The sequence below is a fragment of the Neovison vison genome, chromosome 10 (assembly GCF_020171115.1).
Source record: "Neovison vison isolate M4711 chromosome 10, ASM_NN_V1, whole genome shotgun sequence".
Classification (NCBI taxonomy): Eukaryota; Metazoa; Chordata; class Mammalia; order Carnivora; family Mustelidae; genus Neogale; species Neogale vison.
The window spans coordinates 36,732,215-36,743,228 of NC_058100.1; positions in this window are offsets into that span (position 1 = coordinate 36,732,215).

Genomic DNA, 11,014 nt, shown 5'->3' on the forward strand with positions numbered 1-11,014 from the left:
AAACCCAAAGTTGGTTTTTCAAAAAAACTAATAAAGTTGACAAACCTTTAGCTAAGTTGATGGAAGAAAAAAAAGAACATTCAAATTATTAAAATCAGAAATGAAAGAGATCTTACCATTAATTGTACAGAAATGAAAAGGGTTATAAGGCAGTAATGTAATCTGCCAACGGATCAGATAACCTGGGTAAACCAGGCAAATCCTACAAGTAGAAACCTTACAAAGACTGCATGACAAAGTCTGATCAGACCCATAACTAGTAAGGAGATTGAATAAGTGACCAAAACCTCCCAGCAAAGAAAATCCCTGAATCTGATGGCTTCACACTGCGAATTCTGCCTGATATTTAGAGAGGAACCGACTCCATTTGTTTTCAAATTCTTCCCAAAAAATCAAGGAGAAGGATATACTTCCTAACTCACTCTGTGGGTCCGGCATTGATCCTGATACCAATGCTAGACAGAAATACCACAAGAAACAAAACTACAGACCAATATCCCTTAAAAACATTGATGCAAAAATCCTCAATATATATTGGATCCTTGTCATATGGGGTGAAATTCACCATAGAAAGGAAAGCCAGACCGAGGCTCCAAAGTGTACCCCTGGCCCAGAGAGTGAATGTTGCATCAAGGGAAACGGCAGAGTTGAGTGCCACCCTCAGGGGTGTAAAGAATTCAGGGATAGCACCCCATCCCCAGTCTGGTCCCCTCGGGACACAGAGGGATCCTGGAGGATGGGCAGGCTAGGAGGCTGCCAGTTCCAGATTTCTGGCCCAAACAGACCAGCACCTGTTTTGGTATATGTGAGGGAAAATCAAATAATAATATTTTGTATTATGTGAAATTCAAATTCCAACATTTTTGAAGAAAGCTCCATCAGAACACGGAGGGTCACTTGGTCCTGTATGTATTGTCTGGCCGCTTTGGTCCATTACAAATCACAGCGACCTTGTTATCACGCCACCGTGTTGCAAGTGCACTTAGCACAACAGCGGTGTTGAAAGAATAGCTACATGTTCATTTAGGCAGTTATCCCAATATTCTCAATTCACTAGAAAGCAATGATCAGGAAAACCAGAAAATTTAAGTGGGACCATCTCAACAGAGCCAATTATCTTCATAAAAATAAAAAGGGGAAAAGAGGTGCAACCAAAGTAAACAGGCAAGTGACTCCTTTGTTGGCTAAAAGAGGAAAGCCATGTACTTGAGAGTGAGTTAATCCAACCTTGTTTGGTCGCAGCCGCTGAAGAGATGTGTTCAGAGAACACAAACTTGCTGGAGACTATTAGCTTTGTTGCTTGATGAAGGGAGGACTTCGGGAGCAACCTCGGAAGTTTAATTTCTACACTTGTCCAGCAGAGGGCAGCCTTACACCACAGAGCCAAAACCTTCACCTGCCGGAAAAGGATTTAGAAGGTCGGAAACGCGGATGTGTGCTCCTTGCCCAAGATTTAATAACCAACGTATGAGCTTATTTAATCTTCACGAAGCCCCTACAAGACAGGTGTCGGTTTCATCCTTATTTTACAAATAAGAAGGCTGAAACTCAGAGTGGGTAAGTGACTTTTACAAGGTCACATAGCTACCAAGTCCAAGCCCTTTGTCTGATTCCAGGACCTGTGCTTTTGGTTAAGTAAATAATTACAAAGGGCTTGCTCTTTGCCAAGCATGACCTGTGCACTTTACATATCTTAACTTCCTTCATCCTTTTACCAGTCCCAGGATTTAGGTGCTGTTAACAGTATCCCCGTTTTCCATATGGGGAAACAAAGGTACAGAGACATTAACAATTTTCCCAAGGTAATTCTGCTAATGAGCGCCAGACCTGGGGTCTCTCCAGCTGTCTGGCTCAAGTTCCTGAAGCCCTTCACAGCCCTGACCCCTGTCGTCTTCTGATGAGCTCATTGGTATGATAGGCCTGGGCTTCTCAGAGTGGAAGTTAGTGTCACCTGGGAATTTTCTAGAATTGCAATATTGAGGCCACACCCAAGACCTCCTGAATCTGAAATTCCTTGGGCAAAACTCAGCACTTTGAGCTTAAGAAGCCCTTGAAGGGGCCTGCTAAAGTCATACACCAGAGTTACCGATGCTCCCTGTGGTCCACTCCGGCACCCTCGACACACGCGAGTTAATGTGTAACACACGTCGAGTGAGACTGTATTTACACACGCGTTATGGGCTGAGGCAAATGTGCTTGTATCGAATGCAGCTCTTGGCTTCCTTTGAATTACCAAGAGCCTTCTGGGCTGGGGCCTTTGGCTACCTATGTACAAATGATGACAACAATAATAACCTCTCCTGGTCCCCCCCCCATGTCTGCGTAGCTCTTCTCGTTATAATTTTTTTCCTTTCTCCTTCCTTTATTCTATTGTACACAGAAATGATGGTTTTCAAGCATGTGTAAGACCTTGTAGTCCTGTCTGGGGAACTGTGTCTTACTCTGATCTAGCACTGTCGAGAGAGAGAGAGACAGAGACAGACAGAGACAGGCTAGGCTTCTACAGGAAAGCTAGGGAATGGTGCTGCTCTGTGTGGCCAGAACTGGGGGAGGGCAGGTGAGGCCCCCACAGCTCAGGCTTGGCTGAGTGAAATGTAAGACAGCTGCTGGGGTCGGGGGAGCCGCTGACCCCCTCAGAGAATCCCCAGCCAGCCTTCCAATGGCGGGGCTACTTTGGGCAAGAGGAGGAGGAGGAGGAGGAGGAGCACCAGTGGGGGCGGCAGAACGCAGAACCCGACCTGGAAGAGGAGCCTGTCTTTCCCTCCCCCAACCACCCTTGCAGGGCGTCCTTTCTTTATTTTCTTCTTGCTGTTGACTGTCTCGTCCTTGTTTTTCTACCTTCTTTTCCTTTCCTCTCTCCTCTCCGTCTTTTCCCTCTCGTGTTCTTTTCTCTTTCACAAAACAGAAGCTGTTTGCACTGTTTCCGTAGAAATCTAGTCGGCAGAGAGGAGCCACGGACGAATTTGACCAAGGAGGGTTTCATATAAAGCATTGCTTGTGGAGCATAAGGAATAGCATGGAGGACATTAGGAGATGGAGAGGAGAAGGGAGTTGGGGGAAGTCGGAGGGGGGGATGAACCATGCGAGACTGTGGACTCTGAGAAACAAACTGAGGGTTTTGGAGGGGGCGGGGGTGGAGGGTTGGGTGAGCCTGGTGGTGGGTATTGAGGAGGGCACGGATTGCATGGAGCACTGGGTGTGGTGCATAAACAGTGAATCTTGGGACACTGAGAAAATCAAATTAAATTTAAAAAAATTACAGTTGCCTCTCCCCCATCCCCACCAAAATTTCACTTTCCACAGTTTCAGTTACCTGAGGTCAACTGAGGTCCTAAAGTGGACATACGGTCAGAAGGTCAACAGGAGCCTAACACTATGTCCCAATGCCTATGTCATTCGCTTCACCTCTTCTCATCACATCGGCATTTTGTCATCTCGCATCAGCGTCATCAGAGGAAGAAGGGGGAGGACAGTACAATAAAATATTGGGACAGAGCTCACATTCCCATAACTTCCATTCCAGTATGGTAACAATAGTGTTACGGTATAGAGTTATCCTTTGTAGTGTTATAGTGTTACCGTTGTTCTCTTGGATTATTAGTTTGATATGATATGTATGATAAATACATCTCCTACTGTGCCTACTTTATAGTTAAACTTCATTACAATGGATCGGAGGGTCTGGTACTGTCTACCGTTTCCAGCATCTGCTTGGGACCTTGGAAGGCATCCTGTGGTGAGTGGCGGGCGATGTAGTCCTGTCTGTCATGTTCCGAGAGAACATGCCTAAGGAAGGCGTCCCTTCCTGGTGGGAAGGTAAGCACCCAGAGCCTTCTCAACCTCTCCCCTCTTCTTAGAATGTGGGTTCTATTTGCCTTTTCTGTTCCCAGAGACTGTTCCAAGGACCGCCTTGAGATGATGGTGTGCTGTTCAAAACCCCTAAACAATACACCTAACTGAGCCCTGTTAGAGCTTCTTTATAAAGGCTCTTTTTGAGGTTTGTTAAGATTTGGAGGTCAAATCCTTTTTAAGATTTGGAGGATGGCTGTGGGGATGCATTTGTCTTACTATTCCCCAAGACAAGCCTCCCATGTAAGTTCCCTTTGCTCTTATTAAAATGCCACCTGTCACCACGGAGTGGTCTGCCTCTGTCCTCAGCCTTTCCCTGCCTTCTGCCTCTGGGGGCTGTTTCCAATTACACCAGGAAAGCTCCTGAGTGGATCGTGAACTTACCCTATCCCACCAGATCTTGGAAGGGAGACCACAACCGCGGCTCACGGGCTACGGAGAATTCTTGTGCTGTGATGCCAAGCTGCAGGAACTTCCTTGGGAATCCATCCGCCCTCTGGGACTTTTCCTAAATCCCCCCTTCTGGGTCCTGGGAAAGCCGAGTCTTACTTTATTTTACTCACACTAATTTAGTTGTCTCGCTTAACCTATCCCCGGCTAAACCGTCACAGAATGCTACAACGTTGTTGATTGTGAGACACACCCGATTTCAGAGATATAATGGAGTATGATTATAAAAACAGATTTGTCTTAGAATTGATGAAACGCACCCTTTCTCCGCCTTCCCGCCTCTGCACTTGCCCAGCCTCTGGGCTGCTCATTTCTGACGTCACCAACCTTGACCTCCCTGCTCTCCATCTCAGCCTACTCCTGAGCCTGGAATCCACCAGCACAAGGACATCTTCTCTTCTGCCTCTCTGTCCTATCCCAGGGGGGACAAGAGCAGGCAATCTGGAAACCAGGCCAGTCTGGGCATCAGGGAGGGTGACCAGGGAGGGGCGCAGATCGGGACAGATTGATAAGGAGCCTGCACCTTCCTGGTTTGGAGGCCCTTGTGTAGGAAGTACACGTTAAGCCAGGAAGTGATATTTCTGTGTGGAAATAGGCAGCAGGGATTCGAGAGGCAACAGGCATTTTTCTCTAGGTTGTACCAGCCCTTGGAGAGAAACAAGTCAGATAATACAGTGAAACTGAGGACCAGCAGAACCACAGCAAATGGCAAGATTTAATTCTTTTTGATGGCTGAGTAATATTATTATACATATGTATGTATATACATATATAGATGTACACACACATATACGTATGTACATACATATATATATTTATATTATATCCCACAACGTCTTTATCCATTCATCAGCTAATGGACATTTATGCTCTTTCTATAATTTGGCTATTGTTGATAATGTTGCTATAAACATTGGGGCACATGTATCCCATTTATTTATTTATTTATTTATTTGTTTGTTTGTTTATTTATTTATTTATTTGACAGAGAGAGATTACAAGTAGGCAGAGAGGCAGGCAGACAGAGAGAGGAGGAAGCAGGCTCCCCGCCGAGCAGAGAGCCCGATGTGGGACTTGATCCCAGGACCCCGAGATCATGACCTGAGCCGAAGGCAGCGGCTTAACCCACTGAGCCACCCAGGCGCCCACATGTATCCCTTTGAATTAGTATTTTTGTTTCCTTTGGGAAAATACCCAGTGTGGCAATTGCTGGGTCACAGGGTAGTTTTATTTTTAACTTTTTGAGGAATCTCCACACTGTTTTCCAGAATGGCTGCACCAGTTTAAATTCCCACCAACAGTGCAAAATCGTTCCCTTTTCTCCTCATCCTCACCAACATCTCTTGTTTCCTGAGTTGTTAATTTTAACCTTTCTGATAGGTATGAGGTGACACTATACTTTTGATTTGTGTTTCCCTGAGGATGAGAGATATTGAGCATCTTTGCACATGTCTGTCAGCCATCAGGATGTCTTCTTTGGAAGATTGTCTAGTCATGTCTTCTGCCCATTTTATAACTGGATTATTTATTTTATGGGTGTTAAGTATGATCAGTTCTTTATAGATTTTGGATACTAATCCTTTATCTGATACATCATTTGCAAATATCTTCTCTCACTCCATAGGTTGCCTTTTAGTTTTGTTGACTGTTTCCTTCACTGTATAGAAGCTTTTTATCCTGATGAAGTCCCAAGAGTTCATTTTGCTTTTGTTTCCCTTGCCTCTGGAGACGTGTCTAACAAGAAGTTGTTGCAGATGAGGTCAAAGAGGTTCTGCCTGTGTTCTCCTCAAGGATGTAGAAAGATTTCCTGTCTCACATTGAGGTCTTTCATCCATTTGGAGTCTATTTTTGTGTGTGATGTAAGGAAATGGTCCAGTTTCATTCATCTGCATGTGGCTGTCCAATTTTCCCAACACCATTTTCTACTGGACGTTCTTTCCTCTTTTATCAAGATTAGTTGACCATAGAGTTTTGGGTCCATTTCAGGATTTTCTTTTCTGTTCCATTGATCTATGTGTCTGTTTTTGTGCCAGTGCCCTACTGTCTTGATCACGATAGCTTTGGAATAGAGCTTAAAGTCTGGAATTGTGATGGCACCAGCTTTGCTTTGCTTTTTTCTTTCTGTCTTTCTTTTTTATTACATTTGGTTAGCCATCATGTAGTACATCATAAGTTTTTTTAATGATTGCTTTGGATATTCAGGGCCTTCTGTGGTTCCATACAAATTTTAGGACTGTTTATTCGAGCTTTGTGAAAGATGCTAATGGTGTTTTGATAAGGATCACATTAAATGTGTTATTTGCTTTTGGTAGTATATAGACATTTTAACAAGGTTTGTTCTTCCAATCCGTAAACATGGAATGCTTTCCATTTCTTTGTGTCATCTTTAATTTTTTTCATCAATGTTTTATAGTTTTCCATGTACAGGTCTTTCACCACTTTTGTTAGGTTTATTCCTAGGTATTTTATGGTTTTTGGTGAAATTTTAAATGGTTCCTTAATTTCTCTTTCTGCTGCTTCATTATTGGTGTATAGAAATGTGACAGATTTCTGCATATTGATTTTTAAAAAGATTTTATTTATTTATTTGACAGAGATCACAAGTAGGCAGAGAGGTAGGCAGAGAGAGAGAGAGAGAGGAGGAAGCAGGCTCCCGCTGAGAAGAGAGCCTGATGTGGAGCTCAGTCCCAGTACCCTGGGATCATGACCCAAGCTGAAGGTAGAGGCTTTAAGCCAATGAGCCACCCAGGTGCCCCCTGCATATTGATTTTGTGTCCTGTGACTAGTGAACTCATGTATCAGTTCTAGGAATTTTTTGGTGGAGTCGTTCAGATTGTCTGTATATAGAAAAATCTCTCAGATTTTCTATATATGAGATGTCATCTGCAAGTAGTGAACGTCTGACTTCTTCCATGGTGATTTGGAGGCCTACTATTGGTGGTGGTTGTCTGTTGTGGCTAAGACTTTCCAGTACTCTATGGCAGTGTGAGTGGACATCCCTGTCTTGTTCTGGACCATGGAGGAAAACCTCTGTTTATCTCCAGTGAGGATGACATTAGCTCTGGGTAGTTGGTATATGGCCTTTATTATGTTGATGTATGTTCCCTCTAGACCTACTTCGGTGAGGATTTTTATCCGTTGAGTCCTTTTTCTGTATGTATTTAAGTGATCATATTGTTCATACCCTTTATTTTATTAATGTGATGTACTACATGGATTGATTTGTGACTATTGAACCAGACTTGCGATCCAGGAATAAATCCCAGTTGATCATGGTCAAAGGTTGTTTTTTTTTTTTTTTTAATATATTGTTGAGTTCAGTTTGCTGGTATTTAATTGAGAATCTTTGCATTCAAGTTCATCAGGGATATTCACCTGTATTCCCTTTTTTACTGGAATCTTTATCTGATTTTGGTGTCAGGGTAATGTTGGCCTCATAGAACAAATTTGGAAGTTTTCCTTACTTTTCTATTTTTGGAATAGTTTAAGAAGATTAGATATTAACTCTTCTTTAAGTATTTGGTAGACTTTGCCTGTGAAGCCATTTGGCCCTGAACTTTTTGTTTGTTGGGAGATTTTTGATTACTGATTTAATTTTTTGCTAGTTAATGGTCTACTCCAGGTTTCTATTCCTCCCTGTTTCAGTTTTGGTAATTTATACATTTCTAGGAACTTATCTATTTCTTTGTCCAGTTTGTTGGCATGTGGTTTTTCATAATATCCTCTTATAATTGTGTTTCTGTGGTGTTGGTTGTTATTTCTCTTCTCTCATTTGTGATTTTATTTACTTGGGTCCTTTCTCTCTCTCTTTTTTTCTTTAATTTTAATTTATTATTTTTTTTTCAAGATTTTATTTATTTATTTGACAGAGAGAGATCACAAGTAGGCAGAGAGGCAGGCAGAGAGAGAGAGAGGAGGAAGCAGGCTCCCTGCTGAGCAGAGAGCCCAACGTGGGACTCGATCCCAGGACCCTGAGATCATGACCTGAGCCGAAGGCAGCGGCTTAACCCACTGAGCCACCCAGGCGCCCAATTTTAATTTATTTTTTAAATTTCTTTTTTTTTTTAAATTTTTTAAATTTCTTTTTAGTGTTCAAGAATTCATTGTTTATGCACCACACCCAGTGCTCCATGCAGTACATGCCCTCCTTAATACCAACCACCAAACTCACCCAACCCCCCATCTCCCTCTCCTCCAAAACCCTCACTTTGTCCCTCAGAGTCCATAGTCTCTCATGTTCGTCTCCCCCCTCCGATTTCCCCCAACTCCCTTCTTTCTATTTCCCCATGTCCTCCATATTATTCCTTATGCTCCACAAATAAGTGAATGGCTAGGGCTTTATCAATTTTGTTTTATTTTTTTTAAAGAACCAGGTCTTGGCTTCATTGACCAGTTCTATTTTTTTGTTTGTTTGTTTATTTTTAGTTTATATATCATTTATTTCTGGTCTAATCTTTATTATTTCCCTTCTTCTGGATTTAGGCTTTTAAAAATGATTTTATTTATTTATTTGAAAGAGAGAGAGAGAGAGGACATGAGCAGGGGGAGAGGTAGAGAGAGAGCAAGAAGCAGACTCCCCACTGAGCAGGGAAGCCTTACGTTGGGCTCTATCCCGGGGCCCTGGGATCACAACCAGAACCGAAGGCAGATGCTTAACCAACTGAGCCACCCAGGTGGCCCTGGATTAAGGTTTTGTTTGTTGTTCTTTTTCTATCTCCTTTTAGTGTAAGTTAGATTGTTTATTTGAGATTTTTCTTGCTTCCTGAGGTAGGCCTATATTGCTACATACTTCACTCTTGGGAGCATTTTCATTGCATCCCAAAGGTATTACACTGTTGTGTTTTTGTTTCATTTGTTCCCATGTACCATTTTATTATTTTCTTTGATTTTCTGTTTGTTTAGTAGCATGTTGTTAACTCTCCATGTATTTGTGGTCTATATAAATTTTTTCTTCTGGTTGACTTCAAGTTTCATAGTGTTGTGGTAAGAAACTATGCATCACATGATCTCAATCTTTATGTACTTGTTGAGGCCTGCTTTGTCACTTAGTACATGACCTACCCTGGAGATTATCGCATGCGCACTCGAAAAGAATGTGTATTCATTCTGCTGCTCTAGGATGAATTGCTCTGAAAATAACTGTTAAGTCTGTCTGGTCTGGTTTATCATTCAAAGCCATTGTTTCCTTGTTGATTTTCTGCTTAGATGATCAGTCCATTGATGTAAGTGGGGTGTAAGTCCCCTATTGTTTTTATCATCAATTAGTTCTTTTATTTATTATTAATTGATTAATATATACAGGTTCTCCCATGTTAGGGACACAAATATTTGCAACTGTTGGATCTTCATGTTGGATAGACCCCTTTAATTATGATATAATGCCCTTCTTCATCTCTTGTTATAGTATTTAATTTAAAATCTGGTTTGATCAGTGTAAATATTGATACTCCAGCTTTCTGGAGTTGCTCTATTCCCTCACTTTCAATCTGCAGGTGTTTTTAGATCTAAACAGAGTCACATGTAGGCAGCATGTAGATGGGTCTTGTGTTTTTATCCATTCAGACACCTTATGTCTTTTGATTAGAGTGTTTAGCTCACTTACATTCAGAGCTATTCATTGATAGATATGAATTAGTGCCATTTTATTCCTTGTTTTACCATTGTTTCTTGAGATTTTTTTTCATTTCTTGACTTGTCACTTTTGGTCTTTTCTGTCCACTCAAAGAGTCCCCATTAATATTTCTTGCTGGATTGGGTTAGTGGTCACAAATTCCTTTAGTTTTTGCTTGTTTTGCTCCTCTTGTTGTGGACTTTGTTCTGTGAGTCCCCAGGTTGGTTTTTTGAGTGTTCGCAATGAATTGATAGTTATCTAACTGTGTTCACTTGCATTACTGTTAGAATACACCCCAATTAACTTACCCATTCCATTGGTAATGAAATCATCAGTTGATGGGCATGAAGAAGGTGCCAACTCTGGGCTCTTCCAACTACTCCTGCCCTAGGTATTCTTTCACATCCCCTGGGGCATATCTCAAGCATTTATCATCTCAAGCATTTACCTTGGGCACACTTAAAACTGTATTCCAGGGCCTAGGGAATTTGCATGCTCTACTTTGGTAGCTTCTTCCAAATCATTTGTCCAAAGTGTTTTTTCCAACCAGTTTATAGTGTATGAGAGTTTTAATTTTTTCATGTTCTTGCCAGCACTGGCTTTGTCATTTTGGATAGCAGAATCGCTAATCATTCCTTCGGTGACAATTGAGGTTAAACACCTTTTCATACTTTTCTTGGCCACATGAGTATCTGTTGTGGAGGTGATGTATCTTGCCTATTTTTCTATTTATCTTTTTCATTAGGTCTTTGTCAAATTCAAACATATTCTTTCTTATCTCATCTTTTAATTCTCTTAATGCTGTCTTCTGATGCTCAATTCTTCCTAATTTTGATTTATTGCAATTTGTAAATGGTTTCCTTAGTGGTTAGTACCTTTTGTTCCTTTAGTGAATTATTCCCTGCCCAAAATCATGACTATATTCTCTTAGATTATATTCTAAGATATTTTTTTTAAATGTTCACACTTAGGTTTGTTATTCACCAACAATTATGTTATTGCATATTTGAGTAGTAATCAACTTTCATTTTCCCCTCTTATTATACATAATGAGCCACCAGTTATTAATGAAAAGATCATTTTTTCTCAACTTTCCACAGTACC